At 41.2% G+C, this 13,422-nt stretch overlaps 1 protein-coding gene across 1 annotated transcript in view; it reads right to left on the bottom strand.

Annotated features, from left to right (window-relative positions):
• Positions 1 to 13,422, bottom strand: part of LOC109030866 (arrestin homolog) — a 389,313-nt gene that overhangs the window by 358,477 nt on the left and 17,414 nt on the right. The window contains exon 2 of the mRNA XM_019042046.2: positions 10,516 to 10,907. The gene's annotated coding sequence lies outside the window, so the exon portion shown is untranslated. The remainder of the gene's footprint in view (positions 1 to 10,515; positions 10,908 to 13,422) is intronic.

The raw sequence follows: 13,422 nt of genomic DNA on the forward strand, positions 1-13,422 counted from the left end.
AGAGACGTATTCAGACCTCATTTTTTAACGATTCTCCCGAATTCGAGCGACACCAATTTGGCAGCATAGAGCGGAGCATTGCGAGTTCACGGATCACGCCTTTCGCCAACGCGCCTTCAATTTCGCAGATGCAACACGGGCATCCATCAAGCATGAATAGTCGTATTTCTGCGCCGTCATCAACGCACGCCTTGCCTCTTACTCTACGTTCATGATGTGTTGATTCCGTTTGCCGTAATTAATTGTCATTAAAAAGAGAGATCTATCTTGACAAAAATTAAAACAAAAAAATTCCCAGGCACAAAATGCGAATCGAAGTCGCGCTAATGATTCCCCAACCAAATCCAAACATACTGCGTTTATGTTACCCCGATTCTTTTCCCGTCTAAATCGTTAATCAAAGCACCTTTATCAAACCCTGAAATATTCGGTCTGCATAAAATGAGAGCTTCGTAAAGATGTATGAAGATCCGTCACTGCTTGGGTTATGAGACCAAAGAAAATGGCAATGTGCTGTGTAGAAGGGCTATTCGCGGAGTAATTTTATAGCTGCACTCTATTCCCTGCCCAATCGGGGGGAGGGGGGGGGGTGTTCAAATTCCACGTGGAGCTCAAGCGGGATACTCGACTAATAACTTGACTCAATGAATAATTAAAAAAGTAAAAGTCGACGAGCCTTTACGGAACAACTGATTTCCGTCTTTTTCTAGACGAAGGCGGAAAGTATCTCCATTCCAAGGCTACAAGATCTAGTAACAGAAAAACTTTTCCCGCGCAAAAATGACGAAGCAATGGCAGCTCAAAATGTCCCCGATTTTTCACCGTAATCCGTGAAATAATCTATGAAATTTTCAGTAAACTTCCAACATTTTGAGTTGAAAATGGAGAATGTTGAAATGAAGTTACGTTGTTTTGACTGAAATTCGAAAAGAGGGCTCATCCGGAGAGATTTGGCGAGTGAAATTAATTTTAGATCGGCATCCAACTTCTCTCCTTTCATGGCGGCTATAATCTCATGTTGAATTTCCTCGAGGATTTCGACTAATGCTTCAAAGAACCTGGCGAATGAGTGTCGGCTGTCGGCTAACAACATTGCTGTGATGATTATCACTGAACTGAGCGCGTATTCTCCCTCCTAATAAATGCTCTCTCTGATACGTTGTTAAACACGATTTCCACGAAAAGACTCTTGTCTTCTCATCTTGAGCTTATTCATTATTCGATCCTGCGCCTGCATACACGTGCCTGTCTCCTAACTTTCGGAAATCTCATCTTCATACTATCAGCGACTCATTGACATCATATTCATACTAGAATTGATAATCACCCCTCTTCTGTCGTAATCTGATTATAAGTACATAATGCCTCCTTTGGCAAAATGACAAGTTCCCTTGGATTTTACAATTTCCTGGCTTTTCCGTTTTGTGTCCAAAATTTATGAAATTCTTCATTCTGCAATACTCTTTTGATTCTCCCTTTGTGGGCTGATTATTGAAATTAATGGACAAAGCTATAGATAAAGAGAGAACGAATCGATCCTATTTTTGAAAGCGGACGGATGCAACCGAAAAAGGAGGTAATGGACTAACTAGCGACAACCCACGAGCTACCTTTTGAGTCCAACAATTTCCCTTAGTCTATAAGAAGCACCCGCTTCAGCCGATAGGATCACTCCATTTTCCCTTCGTTTTCTTTATTTTCAATAGCTTTGTCTATCAATTTTAATAATTAGTTTGCTGCCCCTCGAGGGATGCAAGGAATCGTCTTTGATTGGCTGATGGTTTCCGCCTATTTCTGCGGCCGGCTGCCGCCCGAATGTTTTGTCCGTATGGGAAAAAATACGAGGTTTGTTTTCGCAGCGATATAAATTGAAAACGAAGACAAATTCACGCGTCGAAAACCTGAAAAATAGAACGTATAATAATATTGCTCTCTTCTTCTTTCATCGTACACGTGAAATTCAGTTTTGAAAATTCTTGACAAATTAGGCAGTAGTGCAATGTATTCTGATTTACTTCCTCGCCACAGTCCACTATTTTTAAAATTTTCAAAAGAAAAAAGAAATAAAAATCCTACCGTGTCATGGAAAAAAGTAAAACACATTACCCATTATTCTCTTTGGAAAATTCCCAAAGCAAGTTTCTGACTAGTCAATTTGTTTTTGTGTTCGAGTTGTTTCACCCGGGAAAAATCCCATGTTAAATCCCACGAGGGAAAATCAATTTAGCCCCCCACCCCGCAAACATTGGAAGACCGTCAGTCAATCAGAGACAACTCACCTCAATCTCTTACAGGAAGGGGGTGGTCGGTGCTACGCATCTCGAAATTGGACGTATTTCTGCCAAACGGAACTATTTCTGTGCATTATGACGTGAGCCCTGTTATGCACATATTCTTATGGGTCTCAGGGCTCATGTCTTAAAGCACATAGTTCCGTTTGAAAGAAATACGTCTAATTCAAATCACGGCTTTTCTTGACTCTTTGCTCACAATTTGACTCGAGGCTACTTCGTTTCTTTGCAGAGCGGCAAATTTGGATTCATTAATGCTGAAAATGTTGATTTCTCACTGATGGTTTCCTTTTGACAATTTTCAAACAACCCGCGGTGATCCGGGGAAATTTTGATGAGTATTGCGCTGCTTAAGTTCTGACCTCGTCGAGGAGTCCGTTTGGCAGTCTCAGATCCTCGTTCCTCAGACGAAAGGACGTAACTCAATTCCGAGCTCGCAAAATTGACTCAAACAATTCAATTTTTCACGAGGATGCAAAATTACAATTTTCGTCGACAATTTTACAGGTCTCTACTCGTGGTCAGGGGAAAAATCAGTCAAGTTCCCGGTTAAATACGCCCAACAAGTTTGTAATAAAGTGACATTTTGCTAGTTGAAATTTTGCAAAATTGAAATTGAGTTACGTTATTTTTACCCGGGAGCGACAAAATGAGATCACAAATCGTAGAATGGCTTCCCCCCTCGTTAATTATTCGAGAGCGAGGGATATAAAAAAACTGAAAGGAATGAATTGAGTTGGGTCTCGTGCGAGGATGAGCAGTCGTTTTGCTACGGAAGCCTCTCCCAGAAACCTCATCAAGAGCAGGTTCGCTTTATTAAAATTCTTTCAGATATAAATTAAAAAGTAGAGGGGGAGAGCTTTGCAACTCAGGACTGTGGCCCTCAACACGCTTGTTAAAAGCGCAGGGAAAGCTCCTGACTTTCACTTCGACAGGGTTGTCACATTTTCCATTCTTATCTTTTTCCCTATTTTAATTAAAAGAAACAATACTGCTCGAAGCTGATTTATTTGAATGCTAGAGACGGGAGTCCTTCAAAATATCAAAATCCGATTTTTCTTACTAAAACGACGAAAATCGCTGCAAAAAGTTTGCCTTTGTGCACTGAAGTCTTTTTTCTCATGGACAATCGTGCATTGTGAAATGGTACGTTAAACTACAAAAGTATTTTTCGGACGGAAAATATAGAGGCATTTTGTTTTCTCGGTTCATTTTACTCTTTCAACTTTATATTTTCAACATTGAAATATGTCATGAGGTTGAAAGATTCAATTGGTATCAGTAAATAAATTTTCTACTCGCATTAAAAGTATTTTTTGTTTCAATTTCCCAAAAGTGCAGTCTCCGATTAGGAAGGACCTTCATAATACTCGTGGGAAATCTAAAAATGATACATGGTAAAATGAAAACCTAATCTAGTTAGTTTTACAGTGGTAGTTAGTTTCTTAGATACCAGGCATCGCAATTCAACACGTGTGGCTAGATCTCTACTCTCATCACATCAGTTGGATATTTCTGTCACACCTAAAATTGTTTACCCACATCAATTGGTCAAATTAAAGTAGAGAGATTTACCAATAAAACAAAATTTTTTACTCGTGTCAGTAAGTATTGAACACATATCAGAAAAGATTCAACCAAAATCAGTGGAGGCTTAACTGATATCAGTCAAAATCCAACAAATTTCGGTAGATTTAGAGAAAAACGTAGGTTAGAAGAACTGACCTACAGTTCATATTGAACGGTAAAGTTTCTGACCCAGGTATCCAAAGTTTTCGGTCCCATAGACCGAGCAGTGGATCGATATTGAAATTGATAGACAAAGCAATTGAAAAAGGATGCATTAAGAAAATGGACCGGTTTTAGTGGTAGAAGCGGGTGATTGCGATGGGCGAGGAGGTTACTTAGTAACGGCAACCCACGAGAGACCCTATGCAGTTATAGTCAGTCTATCATTTTCCCCCTTGGTCTACTACGACCACCCGTTTCAACCAATGGGGCAGCTCCATTTTCCTTTTGCTTTCTTCGTCTATCGTTGTCTCTATCAATTTCAATAGTCAGCCTGCTGAAGTGTTTATAGTAATACGAATGTTGAGAAGTTACGCGAAAGAACACTTTATATCTAACAAAAATTTGGATTACCTGAACCTATAGATTCAGTTACCATGACTGAGAACTTCAGTTACCTACTTAGACTGAAAGTGTTTCATATATACTGCCGTGCTAAGGAAAAACGCCGTATGAACCTTCAGGCGTTGCCAAATTTCTTTTGATAAAACAAGAATTTCCTGACAAGTGTAAAAATACTTTTATTCTATTTTTTTTTACCTAATTTTGTGCGCAATTTCACCTTAAGTTCCTGAAAATTTCAAGGACAAATATTCATAATTGTCTTCAAAAATAAATATTTTATCGTAGGAAAGAGGTGTGTGAAAAAACGGCCAAAAATGCCTCAAGGCATTCTCGAATTTTGAACACTTGGGGTGATACAGTATCTTTCGAGACACCCAAAACCGGTCGCCAGGTTTTGGGTGTCTTGAAAGATACTGTATTACCCCAAGTGTTCAAAATTCGAGAATGCCTTGAGGCATTTTTGGCCGTTTTTTCACACACCTCTTTAGCAACTCGCGAATTTTCATACGGCGTTCTTCCTTAGCAAGGCAGTATAATGGACTGAAGTTTTTTCTTTGTGCAGAGTTGCAGGTTGGAAAACCCAAATTCCGGAGAAACACCTCAGCCTGAACGACAGGTCCACTGTCCAGTCCCCGGAGCTGGCGTAGTGGACTTGTTGACCTCATCAAAGAGTCATAAAACTGTCTAACGGACGGGACTTTATTAAGCTGGACAGTTGCCGGGGTCCTGGGGTCCTGGGGCGCATGAGCGCGCCTTAACGCCTGCCGTTTTATTTACGCGGGTAAATAACCATCTTGAACCCGGTGAACCGAGCCGATGGAGTCTGAAATATGCTCGCCGCAACTTTTATTCGACGAAGCGTCACGTTAAGGATTTATGTTATTAGCTCCGCTGTAAATAGCGCGCTGCTGTCGGACGGGCGCAGTCGGCGGCCATTTTGCAAGCTGGCAACACAGTCTTCCTTCCATTTAAATCTATTTAATAAATCCATATTAGGTTAGGCAAGCCGCCTCACCAAGGATTGATTGTTTTGCGTCCAACTGTCGAGAATTGCCACTATATAGGGACGGTGTCCGGCATTTTGAGTGGGGAAAAATGTGATAAAAGGTAGATCTGGCAACAAGGGAAGAACATCCCTTGCCGTTTGGCAAGTTCGCCGGATAATGTCGTGAAAATTATAAGCGGTACAATCCGATGAAAATGAGGACATTGTAGAGAGTATGATGCTCTCGAGATGGTGTGTTTTCTGTAAATATGCAACACTGCAAAAAGGTTGAGCCCAAGAATCGACTCCGAATAACCGAAACACGGTGTTTTACCCGTCTCCGGAACACTCTGGACGGTGGCGACATGCGGAAACCTCTTCCATCGTGGTGACACAAGACATGATACAACTATTCGAACGCTGCGGTCGTGATTTTGCCTACTCCCCTCTTTGAAGGAAATTCAACAGCCTCCTGGATCACTCATCTAGCAGCGACGCCGGCATTGGGCCTCAGAGCAGGCGACAGATAATTTGCGGGCTGATTATTTAATGAAATTAATAGACGCTGCGATGGAAAAAGAAGACAAAAGGAAAATAGAGCGATCCTTTTGATGGAAGTGGGTGGTTGCAATGGACAAAAAAGTAAACAAATAGACTAACGAACGGCAATAAACGAGAGACCTTGTCGTTAGTCCATCATTTTCTCCCTTAGTCTATGGCAACCACCTATTCCAACCTTTAGGATCGCTCCATTCTCCCGTCGTCTTCTCAGTCTATCGCTTTGTCTATCAATTTCAATAATATACCCACTGATCCAATCAGAACGGTCTGCCGAATAGCCATTCTCTCCCTCTTCAGATACTTTATGGCTCTCAGGCACACACAAATTGGAGTCTTCAAGGAGGCTCATCGACGGAATTTTCGACTGTTGCCTTGAAACTTGAAAGTAAACGATGACACCTCATAGATAGTTCTTGAGATATTCAAGGCAGGGGTGCAGGAACTCACAAGAGTTCCCCCAAAATTAATTGAAGCTCCCCCATTTCAAGTTTTCGCACAAGTTTGCGCGACACATAAAAAAACGCGGTCGACAGTTTTGCTCCCTCAAAAAACCGCGCTTGAATGTTTTGTTCCCCCAAAAACAGCATTATCTACCTTAGAAAAAGGAAAAAAGAAAAGAAAAAAACCTGGCAAGGTTCCCCGATTTTTCTCGCCCTCGCATGGGTTTGTCCATTTGAAGCGAGCGGGATGCGCCGGAGCCGGTCACGTGATCGGGAAGTTTCGGTGCGCCTGTTTCGAGGAATTTGGTGGAGAGCTCATCCAGCAACTGAGTCATCCAGCAACTGAGCTCATCCAGCAACTCAGCTCATCCAGCAACTGCTCATCCAGCAACTGAGCTCATCCAGCAACTAAACAATTAGTGGCAGTTTCAAATAGAGAGCCTCCCGTACTCAGTGCGGACATGTGGCTACAAGTGCGGCCATGGAGCTTCATCCCAAAATCGGAGCCAACCTATGAATTCAAATTATGAAGAATGATTTATTATTAAAATTGTTATGAGCCGTCGTTTATAGAGGACGTATTTGACGTTTTTTGAGAAATTTGCGGGCGGGCGCTTTTTTATCAACATGCTTGGCCATTTGGACGTATTCCTATCAAACGGAACTATGTGCATTAAGACATGGGCCCTGAGCCCATAACAAAACACGCATAACAGAGCTCACGTCATAGTGCACATAGTTCCGTTTGGCAGAAATACTTCTGTTTTGCTTTGTCATTGGAATCTGAAGATCGGCAGCTGCGTTTCTTCGGTATTTTTCGCATCAGAAGCTTGCCTTCCTTTCGCGGCCCTAAAAGCTTCATATCTAGACATGTCTCTACTCTCCCCGTACCTGGAACTTTAGTTTGAAAGCCCCTGTTTATGCGTAAAGAACCCTTATTTTTTAAGGTGACAACGCTGCTGCAGGAAAAGGTTCAAGAGACGATGGTTCCTGGATCAGTTCCATTTTCCGCCGCGGCACGGCAGCACGGGCGCGCGATTGGCGGGCACGGACATAATTTACCGGCAGGAAATTCATTTCCAGCGAGCGGCCCGCGCCGCGCCGCGTCATTGCGCGTAAAAATTAAACAAACTTGAGAGCGGCGCGTCCTCCGGGGACAAGCTAACAACTTGATCGCTTCGAATTTTTTATTGAGTAGTCACTTCACTCCGTGGTTTATGGTCGCCGACGCAAAGGATCCGCGACCAGATCCCCGACCCAATTATGTGCGCACACTTCAACTCGGCTGACTCACTCTTGTCGTAGCAGTCACGTCGTACGTTCCATCGATCAACGGGCCGTTTCATAGTTTAGTCCAATTCTCGCCCTTAATCTCACAGACTTGAATCGCAGGACTTCTGACATCTGTCAGAGAGGGACGAATATTACAAGTCTAAGGACGGAGGCAAATAAGAAGTGAAAAGAAAAAGAAGGTCAAAAAAAGAGGAAAGAAAAGAAGATGAGGAGTAAGGAACGGAGAGGAGGTAGACGAAGAGGAACAAGAACAGTGAAAACGTTTTCATTTGTTTCTCCTCATCCCTATTCTTCCTCTCCTTTTCTTCAATTCTCTTCCTTCAGTCTTCTTCATACTCCTCCTTTCCTTCTTCTTCCTCTTCCTCCTTCTTTGTCTTCAAATTTCTAGTGCATCCCCATCCGACATATTTTTATATAGATTTAATAGCTATACAAATAGATATGGTTTTTCTGACTTTTTTTTTTTTTTTTTTTTTTTTTTTGTAGGTTTGACCCCACCTCTAAATCCTTTATCTAGAGCCCCTTTATACTGAGAGTTAAGAATGTGAATCCATTTCTGATTGGTTCCCGTATTTTAGGCCTCCACAGTGTCACAAACGGGAATAAAGATTAGATTTTCACCAATTGCAAAGATTATAATCTAGAATGGACTGGGGAATTACGGGTTCCGCAAGGAACAAGTGGAATGAGAGAGGGAACGGAGAAAGGTATTTGAGAATGAGCCGACCAAAGATTACGAAAAACTATCAATTTGTGTAATCTTTATTCCCGTTTGTGACTCCATGAGGGGAAATTGTCTTAACTCTCAGTATGAAGGGACTCTAGTTTTATCAGGCATGCATCTAAGTCTGAAAGACCCAAGCCCGTCAGATTATGGTTAAACTTGATGTCGGCGAAGTTTTAAGGGGAAAATTACAAATTTTTTCCCGGCGTTTCCGAGTCTCTTTCTCTTTACGGCCCGGAAAATTTTGCCGAGTAAGGACTGGGACTGAAAAACCACGGGATAGGATAAGAACAGAGGCACTGCGATATCTGCCTTTCCATGGAGTCATGAGGAACACGTCAGGCATATTAAACTGTCAAAAAACAATTTAAAAATTAAAGGGGGTTTACAACTCAAGTTATGATCTCTTTCTTAAAAATTGGACGTATTTCTGCCAAACGTAGCTATATGCATTAAGATATGAGCCCTGAGACCCATAAGAATATGCACATAACAGGGCTCACGTCATAATGCACATAGTTCCGTTTGATAGAAATACGTCGAATCTATCAGGAGCGCGTCAAAGTCGAATAAAAGTGTATAAACGCTCAGCTAATAACTAGACCCTGGTTTCACATGAATTATTTGGACGTATTTCTGCCAAACGGAAGTATGTGCATTAAGACATGAGCCCTGAGACCCATAAGAATATATGCATAACAGGGCTCACGTCGCAATGCACATAATTCCGTTTGGCAGAAATGCGTCCATTTCTCTCTTTTGGTTCACCATATTTGCAGTTTTTCGACAGAAACTAAAACGGCTTCAAATCTACTCGCATACAGCTTACCTACTTACAGTGGCGCACCATACCCTGGAGTTCAGCGCAACGCACAGACGCACACCGCGCGCGCCGACCACTGAACGAGTGATTCGCGAGACTTATAAATTTCCTTCAAAAAGGAGAGTAGGCAAAATCACTACCGTAGCGCTCGAATAGTCGCATCGCGACTTATGCCGCCACGATGGAAGGGGATTTTGCATCTTGCCACCGCACTGAGCGTTTCCGGGGCAGATGAAACACGTTTCGGCTTTTGGGAGTCGATTCTTTGGGTCAACTATTTTGCATTGTTGCATATTTATAGCAAACGCACAATCTTAAGAGCTTCATGGTTTCCATAATGTCCTCGTTCTGAAATTCCCTCATTTTCACTTTCCTTCCCCTGACTCAAAATGTTCAACATTATTTCAAGGCATTTTTGACGGAGTTGGAAAATTTTACAAAAATGAAAAATGTCGACTAATTTTTACGACTGAAAGCGCTCGCACCCGTAGACTTAACTTTTTGGGTTTTGTTTGTTTTAGAATATTTTCAGAACAATTTTCTATGCTCTTTTGTATCAATTACTCAGTCTTAAGTTTTCTCGGACTCGAGCGTTAAGGGTTACTCTTATGATTTTATATTATAGAGTAAGAATAATAAAAAAATTAAGTATCGGATTCAAATTCAAAGACAAAGTCATCATTTGCTGGCAAAATTACTCCAATGGGGGCCCTCAAATGGCACAATTACGCCCCTAACACTTACACGCGCAGGTGTGGTGTACCTAGTGGTTCAGTCCCTAGGGCGGTCACCGAAGTTAAGCTACGTCGGGCGTGGATAGTACTTAGATTGGAGACCGCATGGGAACGAGCGTTGTCCACTGAAGATTGTGATAATTACTTGTGATTGAAAACTCACAGCAGCCCTCCCTGGTCGTCAAATAGTGAATTAACGTACCTGGCGGATCGGTATTTAACTAAATTTTTGCCTCTACAGTCTCTCTGGGAGTTTCCACTCCGCTTACGTCGGACACACTGAGGTCAGTGCCACTTGCATCACAGGCACTTGCCTTTGGAGCAGACCTAACACTAACGTAACAGATAAGCGCCCGGCAGCACTGACAGCAGTTTTTAGGTCTGTTCCAAAGGCAAATGCTACTGATCGGAGCACTTGCCATTTTTACCAGGGATAGTTTCGGGTGGATCAAAGGAGATTAAGTACATAGGTAATTGAATAAGGTAAAAGGAAGCATGCAGACATGCGAAAATAATTCATTAGGTACTCACCACTGGTTCGAACAGGTTGCCTTGAAAGTTTTGGTTCACGTACGGTTCTCTTCACAAGGCAGACGTCGGAGATTCTGATACATTTTGTTTTATTCTTTCTTACCGTTGTTTTCACTCAACGCGGAAGGTAGTTTTTTATCTCTGGATTGAAAAATAATCGCACTTTATTTCACGAAAGACCGATAAAACGACAATCGCGATAATGTCCAAACGCACTAAGAATCACCGCTTGAATATCTTTTACGCGATTTTTTAGGATTTAATTCAATTATTTCGAGTCGATAAGCATTAGGTGATTTTTACTTTTTGTCACTTCAACTCTTGCAGACGATTTCTAAGAAGATTTGACAATCCTGAGGCGCAGCAACTGATAAATTTGCTCCTTCTCGATTCTGAAAAATGAGAAAGAAATAATTTAATTGATTTTGGGTTCATTTAAAAGAAATAAATTGCAGTTCTTAGAATAAACATCACGGTACAAGATGTTAAGTTTGACAAGTTCGAGTGAAAGTGTATGATTGGTGAGAAGAACCGATTGATTCACATTGACGTTTAAAACATGAACATAGTGTAGGGTAGGTGGGGGTGAGAGTACGCACGGGGTAAAAGTACGCACTGCACTTTTTTCGCGCGCCTTGTTTGAATTTATGATGGCACCAGGTGTTGGTTGTTGGCAACATTGAGTTTTACTTGTTGACGAAGTTTTGTGCGAAGTGGATGTGTTTTGACAGAATTATGAGGCAAGTTAACTTTTCATGCGAAAAAGATCGATTTTTTTAGTATTTGTATTGTCTGTTGTGAGTAAAATAGTTGATGGAGAAAATCTGACAGACACTGTATTAAAGTGTTATAGTGTTGGCTTTAATAATCCGTGGTTGTTTTCACACCTAGCGCCTTGGGCTCAAAGTTTTAGTTTATGTTGTCCAATGTTTACGTACGCAGCCAGAATGGGGCAAAAGTACGCGCCCAAAAGTGGGGTGTAGTGGGGGAGGGGGTATAGGAACTTCGAAATAGAAGATATAGGCAACTTACTACGTATCTTAATAAATTTTTATGTTCCTTTATTCAATTTGGGCAATTAAACTTTTTTATTTTCCTGTTTAAAAAAAATTGACTTCGAAAAATTTTTGGGAACTTGTGGAGACGGAATTATTTTTTTTTTTCTCAGTGAAAGTGGTTAGGCACTATTGGCACCCTTTGAGACCAGTTTCAGTCGTTTTCCGGGATTTAACAGCGATTTGGAGCCCAGGAGATGTTTTTAAAAGAAAAATTTCACCTGCGTACTTTTGCCTCATTAAATGGGGCAAAAGTACGCATTTTCAATTTTTTTTAAAAAACTCGTCACGGCCATGGATTTGATTTCTAAATTCGGACAACGCAAGGCATTTGTGCGCGAGAGCTTGCAGTAGGTGCCTGACCACTTTTCCCGCCTTAAAAGTCGATTCGGTCACGAAAATACGGGAAAAACCAAAAAATGCGTACTCTTACCCCCACCTACCCTAAGTCGAACGAAAGGTATCTCAACCGCATGGTTTCAAAATCTTTGCCGTAGATCTTGTTTTGTGTTAAGAGAGGAATTACAATATGATCATTGGTTAATATCATGGAATATATATATACTATGTACTATGTCGAATGAAGAGAGATCAGTGAAAATTATAAAAAATATAATTATCGCCAAAGTTCGGATCCACGTATCTCCAATGTGGTGTTTCAAAATTTCCACACCTATTTTACTTTTTCAAAGAGAGACAAGCCAACTTTGCGGCTAAAAATTCAAGTAGAATATTCTCCTACCCAGTACAGAGAAGAAAAATCAAGGTGGTTTTCAAGAAAATACGGTGACTATAGTTCTTCAGAGGAAAAATGAAGTATGACAAGAGGTCTGCAACATCGCAAACAGAAATAACTGGTTCCGCACTTTGGCCATCGATAGTTTATTATTTCTGTTCGAAATAATGGAATATGAAAAGAAGTCTGCGACTTCAAAGGTTGAAATATCCCTTTCCAGACTTTCGTCATCCATGTGAGTTAGTAGAGTGTCCACAAATTGTATCGGTTTAGAGAAAAAAAGAAGAAAAAAACCTTGAAAATAATCTTACTGGTTCAACACTACTGTTTTAAAAGGTTGGATTGGTCACCGCGTCTGTATGCGTCGACGCATACAACATCGGAGATAAAATGCGAATGGACGGTGTAAGTCGGCAATCACATAACGCGGTTTGCGACGTCGCAGACTTCTTGTCATACTTTATTATTTGAACGGAGAACTACTCAACGGCACTTGAGGCACCGGATGCGAAAAGGGCACTTCTCGGTTGCAGTGTATCAGAGTCTCCTCTAACATTTCACTCATTGTAAGGAAAGTGAGTGCATCCATTTCACTAAAAATTTCACTGAATATTCCTTATGATTCTACAATTTTCTATGGAAAGAATTCTAGCAAAATCACCCATTAAATTCTTCTCCAAGGGCTTAATTAGCAACAGAGATTCTGAAACACTGCAATCGAGAAGTGCCCTTCTCGCATCCAGTGCCTCAATTCTTTAAAACTGCCGTGATATTTCTTCTCCGTGCGAAGAAAATTCTGCAAAAACTTCAAGTAATGGTGTCAATTTGTTCTCCTTTAAAAAAATAACGTAGAGGCGGAGATTTTCGGACACCGCAAACGAGATACGTGATTGCGGACTTATCCCGTCTTAATGAGTTATTTAAAAGGTTTTATTTGCATTTTCCAAGTTTTGAAGAAATATGAGTCCCGCGAGAGTGAAAACTGGGCTTAAAGTATCAGAGAGTGTTAGCGGCAAGCTTACTGACTCCGTTGATAAAATCTCGCATGAAATATTTGCAACCAATGATGGTCACTCAATTTCCTCAGAAAGTCATTTTCTGCGCGTACCGTGCTCT

The sequence above is a fragment of the Bemisia tabaci genome, chromosome 5 (genome assembly GCF_918797505.1).
Source record: "Bemisia tabaci chromosome 5, PGI_BMITA_v3".
NCBI classification, from domain to species: Eukaryota; Metazoa; Arthropoda; class Insecta; order Hemiptera; family Aleyrodidae; genus Bemisia; species Bemisia tabaci.